Source organism: Rattus norvegicus, chromosome X (genome assembly GCF_036323735.1).
Source record: "Rattus norvegicus strain BN/NHsdMcwi chromosome X, GRCr8, whole genome shotgun sequence".
In the NCBI taxonomy this organism is placed as follows: Eukaryota; Metazoa; Chordata; class Mammalia; order Rodentia; family Muridae; genus Rattus; species Rattus norvegicus.
In genome coordinates this window covers 102,292,524-102,305,522 of record NC_086039.1, presented here as the reverse complement: position 1 = coordinate 102,305,522, position 12,999 = coordinate 102,292,524, and the positions used below count along the sequence as shown (strand labels likewise).

General features: G+C 39.9%; 1 pseudogene; it reads left to right on the top strand.

The window, feature by feature from the left end:
• On the top strand, window positions 1-117 carry LOC120099457 (small nucleolar RNA SNORA42/SNORA80 family; annotated as a pseudogene).
• Window positions 118-12,999: the final 12,882 nt, after the last annotated feature.

Sequence of the window (12,999 nt, the reverse complement as noted above, 5' to 3'; positions counted from 1 at the left end):
GGAATGACAAATGTTTCAAGAGAGTTCATCAGGTCCCGTGCTAGAGCAAACTGGCTCCTAACCATTGCCCAGCCTTGGTGCATGTAGGCTGCTGGCACTGAAGTGGGTCACACAGTGGAAAAGAAAAAAAAAAGAGAGAGAGTTCATCAGAAGTACCTAACCACTACTTTGCTAGCCCCCTTTATAGTTTCACTTCCAATTTTGATTTGGGCAGATAACTCTCAAGAAACTTGAAGATAGAGGTCACCCAAGGACCCTATTTTCATTCTCTTCTCTCATTACTCATGGGGTGCTGCCAGAAACTATTCACCTGGTCTTCTACAGTGACAGATTATCTATCTTTACTGAGAGTAGATTACTTTCTTTAAAATAGTCTCCATACACTCCTTCCCTCCGTGACTCAGCATCTCCCTGTTTGTAAGTGCTGAGCCTGCAGTATAGTTCTTAGCCCCAAACAGCCTTTTCCCAAAGAAGAATTCTACTATCTCCCTGCTCGTATAAACTGATCCACCAATTTCAGGAGCATGATCCTTGGGTGCCAGGAAGTGCCCTGGAGATGTAAAGACCTTGGGATCACAGTCCAGCTTGAACCTTTTACCCACTTCTTTTCTGGAAAAATGAGAAGATGAGAGCTGAGCAGCATGTTAGTAAAGAAAAGAAGGGGCCTGTGCTTTCTTACGAAAAACCTGGTAAGAGTCAGGAATCACTGAAGCTTTACTCTGCAAGCAATGGAAGGGGCAGGAGATTGTGAGCCACCTATGCGGAGCCACTGAGAACAGCAAAAACACTGTCATGTTGCTCTGCTCTGTGAGTGCACGTCATTTCTATGTGGGTGAATGAATGCTCTCATAAAGCTAGAGGAAGGGACCAAAACTGTTACATTTATGTTTAACAGAAGTAACTACTTACCTCATTTTTTTTTATTTTTGTGTGTTTTCTGTCCTCTTTATCTCTCTTCATTTTGTATGAGGAACATTCTTTTTCCTTTGAGCTCTAGAATTACAAAACCACATGGCTCAGTTGGTTTAATTACTTGCTGCATAAAAAAGAGGAGCCAACCAAGTTCAATCTCCAATACCCAGGTAACAATATGGCACTGTGGCGCGTATTTGTAATCCTCGTACTGGGCAGGTCTCAGAGAGGAGAGTCTCCAGAGCTTCTTGGTCATATAGTCTAGCCTAATCTGCAAGCCCCAGGTCCAAGCTACCAAATTTTGACCTTTGAGCTACACATACATATTCGTACATGTGCACACACATGAATACGCACATACACATATCACACACACACACACACACACACACACACACACACCAAGAATGCATAAACCAAAAAGAAAAAATAGATTATGGATGGACAAGGTGGCACAGGTTTTTAAACCCTGCAGGGAGATCTCTGTGAGTTCAAGGCTAGCCTGGTCTACATAATGAGTTTTTCAGGACAGCAAGGGCTACATATCAAGAAACTGTTTAAGATTAAATTTTAATACTATGTGGTCAGCTCTAAAAACATACACACAAATATATTTTTTTCTTTGCTCTGCCTTTTCTTTAAATCTCTACTCCCAATTCCATAAAGATAATCAGATCCATTGTGCTTTTTAACTCCCAGGGAAGCTGGTGTTATAGGGCTGAAAATAATTGTTGTCTGTCAACAACCACCCTTCCCGGCTTTTTGTTCAGGAAAATCCTGAGTTCCTGGGGAAGATTAGGCTTCAAAGGGATGGGGCAGAGGTGATTGAGAGACTGAGGGAAAGTAGAGGAGCTGGGAGGTTTTCCCAAGACTGGGAAAAACCAAAGCAGTCTGCAGCAGAGCCTGTGGAATTTACGAGTGGTGCCCAACCAACATCCTTATCAGGAACTCAGAAAAGAACATCTCAACAATACAGTTACAAAGACAGGATATATAGATCTAAACTCACAGCCTCAGTAACCAAGCTTGGGAATCATCCTAACTCAGAAACAGTTGCAGTTTCTAGCCTTGTAGAATGGCTAAAGAATAGAGATGTAACAATGAAAACGGAACTGTACTGTTTCCCAACTTTTCAATTCTGATGAGATAAGGGAGACCACGGTAGGAAGTAGAGTTGATCTCGATCAACAGTCCGCCAGTCAAGTGGCCTAGAAGCCTTAATTCAAATTTAATTTCATATCTTGAACATCACAGGGTGGTGTTCTTATGTTTCCAAGTTTGTAAAGTAAGATTCATATCAACTTCACATGTTTCTGTAAGAAGAAATTTTCTATGAAACTGTATTTCTGGATAAAAGAATTATGAGTGCTTGTAATTTTTTCTAAAGTTGTAGAAAACTCACATTTAAAAAAACATGTTTACATGTTCCTTTACAGCGTACATTCCTACAAAACGTACATTTTTCTGTACAGTGCAGAGCAGGAAGTAGAGAGAAATAGTTTAGATATCTCAACATGACACAGCCTTGAGTTTCATACAGAACTCCACAACTTACTGCTGCTCTCAGATAAAAAAACAACCTAGGATTAGGACTTGATGTGAGTGATTTACTGAGGGGACACTCCCGGGGGATACTAGCAAGGATGTGGGAAGAGCAGGCTAGGGAAGAAGCTAAACAAGCAATAAGACTTAAGAGACAGTAGGAGCCTCCACAGCATTCTGAAGGGAACTCTGAAGTGTAAATTATGCTTCAGAATTTGGCCAAAGGAGTTTGGCTTTTATATCTTGAAATCAGTTAGTCACTCACTGCCTTTGGGAGTCACTTGGAAGACATAAGTTCCCCAGTATTTCTAGCTTTCTACACAGGCAAGTGAAGCAACCCAAGTAATGCAGGAACATGAGGCAAACATATGTCAGCCCTTAGAAGCAAACTGCAGCCAGGCATAGTGGAAACAGGAGAATCAGGAGTATAAGCCAGCCTCAGCTACAGGCAGGCTTGTCTATGTGAGACTCTGTCTTAAAAGAACAATAGAAGGCTGGAGAGATGGCTCAGCGGTTAAGAGCACTGACTGCTCATCCAGAGATCCTGAGTTCAAATCCCAGCAACCACATGGTGGCGGTTAAGAGCACTGACTGCTCATCCAGAGATCCTGAGTTCAAATCCCAGCAACCACATGGTGGCTCACAACCATCTGTAATAGGATCTGATGCCCTCTTCTGGTGTGTCTGAAGACAGTGACAGTGTGTGTGTGTGTGTGTGTGTGTGTGTGTGTGTGTGTGTGTGTGTGTGTGTGCAATGAAGTTGGCAAAAGTGCACGCACACAAGGCAGGGACAACGGGTTCAAATGATCTAGGACAAGGCTATAATAACAAGCTTCCACTACCTGCAGACACTGCCCTGTCTGCTGTCCTTATTACCTAGTTTCGTTTTTCATCCTCTCCCCCTTCAAATAGTTAGCGAAATAGCATTTTGTCAATATAGTCTATCTCCTCTTTCTTTTTAAATTTACAACTATTTAACATTTAACATTTCTATTTAAACTTCATAGTTCTTAACAGCATGTACCATGCTTTGCTGTGTGGATATTTATTATATTTACTGTTTATCCACTGTCTCTCTTGACTACATGTAAGCTTGGTGAGGGTACAGTGTTTTGTCTACTTTTCTGTTTCTTATGAAATTGGACACCTATAGCAGTGCCTAGGACGCACTCAGTATATGCTTGTTGAGTAATTTACTAGATGAATTGAGGAACTTTTCCAAAGAAACAACATAAAAATAATCAAAGTATACAAAGAAAGCCTACAATGGGGTCGCCTATTACTGTTACTTTCTGCTTTCAATGTCAAAATAATTATTTTATGTAGAATGGGCAACAAGTTTTGAAAGTCCCTAAAATAGTAAAGTTAGTGTCTCCTTTTCTTTTTTTATTAGCATGTAGTGATTTTATATAATAATGTGTTTGATTATGACATTTGTATAAGTTTTGTCTTCATTTGCTTTCTACTGTTATGATAAAACAACATAACCAAATGCAACTTGGGAAGAAAGTTGATTTCAGCTGACACGGAAATAGTTCATCATTGAGTAAAGCCACAGCAGAAACTCAAGCAGGAACCTGAGGCAGTAACTGATGCAGAGGCCATGGAAGAACGCTGCTTCCTGGTTTACTCTCCGTGGTTTGCTCATTCTGCTTCCTTATAGTGCCAAGGACTATCAACCTAGGGGCGGTACCACCCGTAGTCAGCTGAGGCCTCATATATCGATCATTAATCAAGAAACACCTCCGTAGACCTGATGGCAGGCCAATCTGACAAAGGTGGTTCCTTGATTGTGGTTCCCTCTTCCCAGATATGTCTAGATTTGTGTCAAGTTGACCAAAACAAACCCGCACATGAACACAAAATGTATTTTGATCATATTTACTCTCTACTACCCATTTATATCTTCATCCCTCTCCTGATGATCCTTTTCCTCTTCTTAACTTGTCCTCCTTTTCCTTTTATGTCTATTTTGGTTTTAGTGAATTAATGAGTTTAATTAGAGTTACTTACAGGACCATGAGTGAGCATGGGTAACTTACTAGTGGCTACACCACTGGGGAAAATGTGTGCTCCTCTTTAGCATAATAGAAAGCAAAAATAGAACCTAGGGGTGGTGTCTTGGGAGCCCATCTTCTCTCCATAGGAAATATTGACTGGCCCAGTCCTGTGTGGGTAAACACAGCAGTTGAGCCTCCAAGAATGTAACTAAGTTCCAAGTGTTGAAGAGAGTAACAGGCATTTCCTGTCAGAAGACAGTGTTCTCCGACAGTCACCTATTCTCCTGGCTCGTCCATTCCCTCTGTGTGCTCTTCCATGATGCTCCTGAGACCTTGGATGGGGAGATATGTATTCCTCTTTATGACAGAGCACTCAGCAAACTCTTACTCTCAACACTTTGACCAGTTATGAGTCCCGTTGGTAACTGCTAACAAGCCGAAAAGAAACCTCCACAAACAAACCCGACCGCAGCACTAAGCTATGGACATGAACATAAATGTTGAGAAGGAGAAGGCAATTTTCACAAGCATATCATGTCCATTTCTCTGAGTGAAAATAGGAGGTTCTACCATAGATCCTAGAATTTTTCTCAGCCAAAGGCTTTTGACCAGGTATGCAATATCAGATATGGATCCGCTCTCCCAGAGCAGACCTCAAATCCAACCAGAAAGCAGTTGTCTACTCCTGTAGCATGCTGTTACTGCAAGAGAGCACATCTTTGAAACAGGGCCTCATTATGTAGTCCTTGCAGGCTTTGAACTTACTATCCTGTTTCAGCCAATTGAGGGGTAAGATTACAGGACTCTATCACTAACCACATTCAACTTATGCTTCATTTTTGGTCTACTTATACAATACAGAGGTATAGTAAAATCTTTTACTTTTATTATTAATTTGTCTATTTTCCATTATATTTATGTTAAATTTTGATTATGCTTATTGACATTATTAAGCATAAATTCATTAATTAGTTCTAGAACAATCCTATCAAATATGTTATCATTTAAAAATATTTATTATATGTGTATATGTATGTACTGTGGTGTATGTCCGTGCAGCATATGTACACAGGAACCCAGGAGCGTCAGAAGGGAGCATTAGATCCCCTGGAACGGAAACTACAGATGGCTGGGAACCAACATGTAGGTGTGGGAAAAGAACTCCGATCTGCAGCAAAGAGGCAAATGTTCTTAACCACTGAGCAGTGTCTCCAGCCCCTGAATTTTTCAACCTTTTCAATGGCCTTCTTTATCTCTAGGAATACATTTTCCCCTTAACATTTCTTTGCTGATAATAACATGAAGATTTGGGGGCTCTGACATGTTCTATATTTATTTTGAGAAATTCACAAGAATACCACTAGTCTCTTCTCTATCCTAGGAACACCTCCCCCACCCCAATCTGTTCAGTACCAAAGAAACTTGCTCTAGGAAGAGGAAATTACTATAATGCTTTTGGCATTGCACCTTTATTAAAACATGTCTCTGTTGGGCTCATTATAACCAGACAGTGTCTGTACTTTGTCTTCTGTTCCTCATGCCTCATTAGGCTGTGAGCATTTTAGCTTAAACTCAATAGTTTAGTAAATAACCTCAGGGTAAAAAGGGTTTCTGTGCTCTTATTTATCAGATTTTTCACTTTGACTTAGATTCTGGACTTGCCAATTTCATGGGGTTTTGTCAACCCTTTGGTAGTCTTAAGAGTTTTAAAATATTCTGTCCAGCACTTTTCCCATTGCTTTTAGTATGAGGCATGACCTCAATAATCAGAAACAGAACTCTATCATTTATCTTCCTTTGACACGAACTTGAGTTAATAGAATACAAAAAAAGGTCACATGAGACATGTGGAGAAGTATAGGGATGAAACTGCAGAAGAAAAATAGCAAGAACTTTTCTGAGTAGCATTTTTCTTGTCAATTATCAGACCTCGAAAGAGAGAGAGATAGATAATAAAATATGATGTGGGAATACATACAAATGTCTGTTAAGGATTCCACAGTTGATTTTCTAGGCTTTAGTATATAGCCTCTTAGAAGTTAGGTGAATTTACTAGAAAAGGGTAGAAAGATTACCTATTTAAAATTTCAGAAATAAGTGGGAGCCATGGCTTATCATACAGACGTGGCGAAGTCCAAGAACCATACCACACACAACCAGTCCTGCAAATGGCACAGAAATGGCATCAAGAAATCCAGGTCACAAAGATACGACTCTCTTAAGGGGGTTGACCCAAGTTCCTGAAGAACATGTGCTTTGCCAAGAAGCACAACAAAAAAGGCCTGAAGAAAATGCAGGCCAACAATGCAAAGGCAGTGAGTGCACTCGCAGAGGCCATCAAGGCCCTCGTGAAGCCTCAGGCTGTCAAGCCCAAGATGCTAAAGGGCCCCAGCCACAAACTCAGTGGTGTGGCTTTCATTGATCAAGCTTGGGAAGAGGATTCGAAGCTACATGACCAAGGTTCGTAGGCTCTGCCAACCAATGCCCAAGGTTCAAACCAAGGCAGAGGCCAAAGCTCCAGCTAAGGCCCAGGCCAAAGCTCCAGCCCAGGCTCCCAAGGGTGCCCAGGCCCCTGTGAAGGCCTCATAGAAAAGGTCCCTGCCAGTGTGAAGACAGACAGACTGCTGTGACACAACCACCTACATACTATGTGCAGATGACCAGTGTCCTATGCTGTTTTTACAAATAAACTTGAGACAAGATCAAAAAAAATTCAGAGATAACAGTAGTAAGTACTTTTAGCAGGCCAAAACCAGAAGTGGAAGGGCATAGTAAGGTGTAAGAGAGGCTCTTATTTCCCAAGATATGCAAGAATAGGAGTAAAGGAAGGGGGAGTGAATTCATGACACATGTGAAAAAAAATGGTTATGAATTTGGACCGTAGACATAAGTTAAGGCAGGCATGGTGATGCAATGACATTTTTATGCCTCAGAATTTATATTCTGTAAATTTAATCCCCAATACCACAGCTAATTAGGTCGTATGAACTGCACTCTCATTAATGATGTTTATAAAAGGCCTAATGCTATATAATCAGTCTCGTCCCTGACCATTTGTTTTGTCATATGATGAATTGCTATGTTATAAATCACCTGATACAATCTCTCTGTCCTGGCCTTCCTATCCTTCAGATCCACGATCAAAATAAACTTCATTATAAAGTATTAAGTCTGTACTATTCTGTTACAGTAGGACAAAATTCACTAAGGTAAGAAGGAAAGACCAGGAAGAGGGCCATAAATAGCGAACATCTCAGTAAGTTCAATGGATTACAGTTCCCAGTAGACAAGGAGAAACAGAGGGATAAGAATATACAAAGTCGTGACCAAGAAAGGTAACTTTTAAAATCAATATTTTGGACTTGGTAACACTATTACTGGTGATAAGGTCTAAAAGATGATACATGGAAGTAGTTAGCTAATGTGAGCTATAGGCAGGACCACGGAAACGAGAACATTGATGAATAGTTCACTTGATGTTGAAATCATCAAGGATGATAAGATTAATAGGGAAGAAAGGAAGCGGGCCTCGAAGCAGATGCTGGAGTCTTGAGTGAATGAGAAGTACAGCGCCGCAGAGTTGTAGACGACTGCAACAAGGACAGCAGCAGTGCTTTGGCCTAGGAATTTAAGACAGAATGGAGCTGGCACATGAAAGATGAGAGGAAGTGTGACCTGGGAGTGGTTGGGAAGAGCCTCGAAAGTTCTAACAAACCAAATTAAAAACACTTTTCTTATAGGTGCTGTGATACCGCGGGAGAGGCAGAAAAACTATGGGAAAATGCTATAATTCATCCATTGTCTAACTTATTCAGTTAGCTAGGTACTAAACAGTTACTGATGATCAAGTTTGCCAGACCATGTGGGTGCTGAAGAGGTGAGGACACTGCTAAATATCAGGTTTCAGAGAAGCTGGAATTTATTATCCTTCTTGGGAACAAATAATTTGGTGTCACTCACATGCTGTCATGCCCAGTTAACTTGTTGCAGAGCCTAACATGTTGCTGCCCATGTGTAAAAATTGAATTTGGCAATTGTCCAGTCGTGAAAAGAAGCAAATAAATTTTCATTAAGGGTAGCTAAATGTAATTTTAAAATTTAATTACACAGCTACAATAATCAAAATTAGGTGGTATTGTGTAGCAGGGGGCTTCTACATCAATGAAACAGGAAAAAAGAATCTGAAGCGCACACAAACTTACATGACTAATTGATTTTTCTAGAAAATAATTAAAGTAATTCTATCAGAGTAAGACACTTCAAAAGTGGTGTTAGAAAATTGAACATTTATGCCAATTTACAAAAGACCTCAGCTTTCATTTCACACCACATGAAAATAATCAACTCACCATAGGTTGCAGACCTAAATATAAAATATAAAATCTATAAATCGTAGATAAGAAAAACAGAAAAATCTTGACTCTAGATTAGAAAGGCATATGGTTTTGTATTCATTCGAATAGTCCATGTCTTTTTATTGATGATGAGATTTATCAGTGCACATAATTTACTTTAAAATTGATATGATTTTGTGTTATCAAAATTTTAATGTAGTTCCCTGTAATTTAAACAGTTGTATGAAAAGAATGAAAAGAAAAAACACAGAGCAGGAGAAAATATTAAAAATCATGTATCACATTAACTGTATATTAGAAAAACATAAAGAATTCTTAACATTTTGTAATAAGCAAATGACCCAGTGGTAAAATGAAGGGAAACAAAACAAAATAAAATTATACTTGTGCCCTGGCCTGTTATAATTGAAAGGTTATCAGTAGCAGATGTTAGAGATGACACTGTACAACTTGAATACTGGTTCATTGCTAGTGGGAATGTAAAATTATAATGCAGCTACTGTGGAAAACGGTTTGGAACGCCATGAAAATGTTTTAACAGAATTCAATTTTTAAATGATCTAAGAATCACTCACATGACAAATAGGACTCCCCAAACAACATAGAATAATCTAAAAGGAGGTGGAAATGTGCATATGCCAAAAGAAGAGACTTATTAAGAACCCTAAACATGGGGCTGGAGAAATGGCTCAGCGGTTAAGAGCACTGACTGCTCATCCAGAGGTCCTGAGTTCAAATCCCAGCAACCACATGGTGGCTCACAACCATCTGTAATGAGATCTGATGCCCTCTTCTGGTGTGTCTGAAGACAGCGACAGTGTCATCATATAAAATAAATAAATAAATAAATCTTTTTTTAAAAAAAAAGAACCCTAAACATTGTAAGAAATACATGTATTGCAGAGGCTGAGGCAGAAGAAGCTCTTAAGTGCAGTAGTGTACGGTCAACCCCTCTCACCTAGTAACCTCATTTCGATAACTCTCAGTATCGGAATACAAGATATCAAAAGGATAGCAACCTCTTATCTCCCCTCAGAAGCACAGATACATACCGATACCAAAATCACAGACGAGGCTGAGGAAGTAGATCCACTAGTGGGATACTTGTCCAGCATGCACAATACCTGCAGTCTGATCCTAGACAAGGTGGTACATCCTGGACTCTCAGCACAAAGGGTAGAGGCAGGAGGATCACAAATTCAAGGTTGTCCACAGCTACATGCCATGTTCAAATTCAACCTTGGGTACTGAGACCCTATCCCAAAACAAAACTCTGTCTCTCTGTCTCCAGCTCTCCATCTCTCCATTATCTCTCTGTCTCTGTCTCTCTGTCTCTGTCTCTGTCTCTCTCTCTCTCTCTCTCTCTCTCTGTGTGTGTGTGTGTGTGTGTGTGTGTGTGTGTGTGTGTGTGTGTGTGTGTGTGTGAATGGAAATATAAAACACAGCAGGTATAATGGAACAGTTGAGAGACTGAGGTAGGAGGATTGCAAATCCCAGGACATACTCTACCTTAATAAAGAAAAAAAACAAGCAAACAAACAAAAAGGAAAGAAACATAATGCTCTTGAAATGATACAAAATCTGGCTTCCTACTTCCTACAACCAGCTAAGTCACTGGGGCCTGAAAATCAAAATTCTGTTATCTGGATCTCCAGTCCAGACCCTTGAGCCTAACTTCCCATCCACATGATGAGAATGTCACAGAAGAGTTCATTTGGATAACTTTTCAGCTCCTGCAACTCAGTTTTGTTCAACCTCATCTACCCCCTTCCTATAAGTGTTGTCACTCTTAAGTGAAGGGCACCAATAATCCACTCATTGCCCAAGCCTTCTCTGCCCATAACTCATCTACTCCCTATAAATCATCTACTGTTGTCTGACATGTTAATGCCCCCCAACATGCTTGAACCTGATCCTCAATATGATTGTATTAAGGGACAAAGCCTTAGGAAGTGATTAGGTCATGAAGTTTTCAGGTTCATAAATAGAGTCATTCCCAGTTTAAAATGGACCTGGCCTGCTCTTCTGCCATGAGAGGACACAAAAGTTGCCACTTATGCAGAAGAGTCCTCATCAGGCATTAAATCTGCCAGTGTCTTGATCTGGAGCCTCTAGTCTTTACAACTGCAAGCGCTTGATTTCTGCATTTTTTCAAACTATTCAGTCTAAAGGACTTTGTTGCAAAGGCCCAAATATGAGTGATCAGGTTCAAGCCTGTGGCTTGGGGTGGGGGACATTAACATGTCAAATAAGAGGTCTGGGCAATGAGTGGCTTATTGGGGCCCTTCACTTAAGAGTGAGACACAATCCTCCATTAATCCTCGAAATGTTTCTTAGGGCCAGTAAGATGCGCTTCCTGCTGCTGAGCCCGAGTTTGATGTGTATGCCATAAGGAGAGAATCTATTTCTGGAAATTGTTCTCTGGTCTCCATATGCTTGTGTGTGTGTGTGTGTGTGTGTGTGTGTGTGTGTGCGCGCGCACACACACACACATTAAATAAATAAATTGATGTAATAATACTTTTTGAAAATGTTCCCCAGAGACCCTCCTTTGGGATACCATTTGCCTCCCTTGCTCAATCCATATGTCTACTGAAATCTGAGCAGCCTTCTGTGTTGTCAAATGCTCATGGGGACAGCCAATGTACTTGGCAAATCTTGCTAAATTCTGAACCGTTTCACCTCTAACTTAAAACTCACTAGATGGCTTCCCATTGTATTGTGTATACAGTCCAAATAACCGACCCAAGTCAAGCAAGGCCTTACATGTGGCTGACTGTGTGCACGTCATCATCACTGCTTTGGCCATACTGAACTGTCCTAAATTCCCATTCCCTCTAACCATCTTACTTTTGAATGTTTCACTTCTGCCTAGAACATTGGTTCTCAACCTGTAGGTCGCAACCCCTTTGGGGATCAAATGACCATTTTACAGAGGTTGTATATCAGACATCCTACATATCAGACATTTACATTATGATTCATAACAGTAGGAAAAGTACAGTTTTGAAGTAGCAAGTAAGTAATTATAGGGTTGGGGGTCACCACAACACAAGGAACCATATTAAAGGGTCACAGCATTAGGAAGGTTGAGAACCACTGACCTTAAACATACTTTTGTGCTTTTTCATCAACCAGACCCACTCAACCTTTGCTGGACTGCTTGTGTTTATATTCTGTAGTCATGCCTGGATTGACAGAGCGGTCACAGTGTCTTACAGTCTACTATTCACATACAATATGATAGGATTCTAAATGGTTATCTTTTAGAGAAGCTTTATTTTCAACGTCTCTCTCTCTCTCTCTCTCTCTCTCTCTCTCTCTCTCTCTCTCTCTCTCTCTCTCTCTCTCTCTCCCTGTGTGTGTGTGTGTGTCCATACTTACCTCATCAAATCTACTATCTTCCAAAGTTAAATTCATTTGAATTCAAAACTATACACAAATGATTTGCCTCATCAGTTTAAGTAACAGGATGATTTCATAATCTATTTCTAGAAGCGGATGAGAAGCACCTTAACTACAGGCACTTCTTTAGTCACAGAGGATGCTTTATTATTGCTCAGTAATGATACCCAGGTGTGTCACGATATAGTAATTCAGGCCTGGCTTACAGCAACATCAACAGCCTATGAGCCACTCTTTCTGCCTCATATGATACTGTCTAAGATTCTATGTTAACTATTCTTTTTTGTGGTATGTATTTTAATTTTTGGTGTTTAAATCATTTAGGAGCTTTTGTCTATTTTTATGTTTAACTTCTCTTCCATTTTTGCATTATAATAAATACTCAAGTGAAGGTGTCGCTTGTCTTAAATACTTAACTAAGGTAGGTGGCATTGTTTGTTAGTCTGATTTTTTTTCAGATGCAAGAGATCAAACTCAGAACTTTCCACATGCTAATAAAGCACTCTTCCATTAAATTATACCATCTGTCCCAGATTTGGTTTTCTAAGTGTTGAAAATGCTATAAAAAAAGGACAAATTCCAATTTATTAACTATGCCTTTTTAGTATATACATATTATATAATTTCCATTCGTTTAGGTGAAGTGGAATCAAATTGTGAATTCATTAATGAGTGAATAACACATTAATGAAGTCAATATTATCATCAGCAGGCAACCAAAGCACAGTACCCTTTTGGGAGACATTTCATATAGAACCATAACAATTGTGCCAAGTTGCATAATT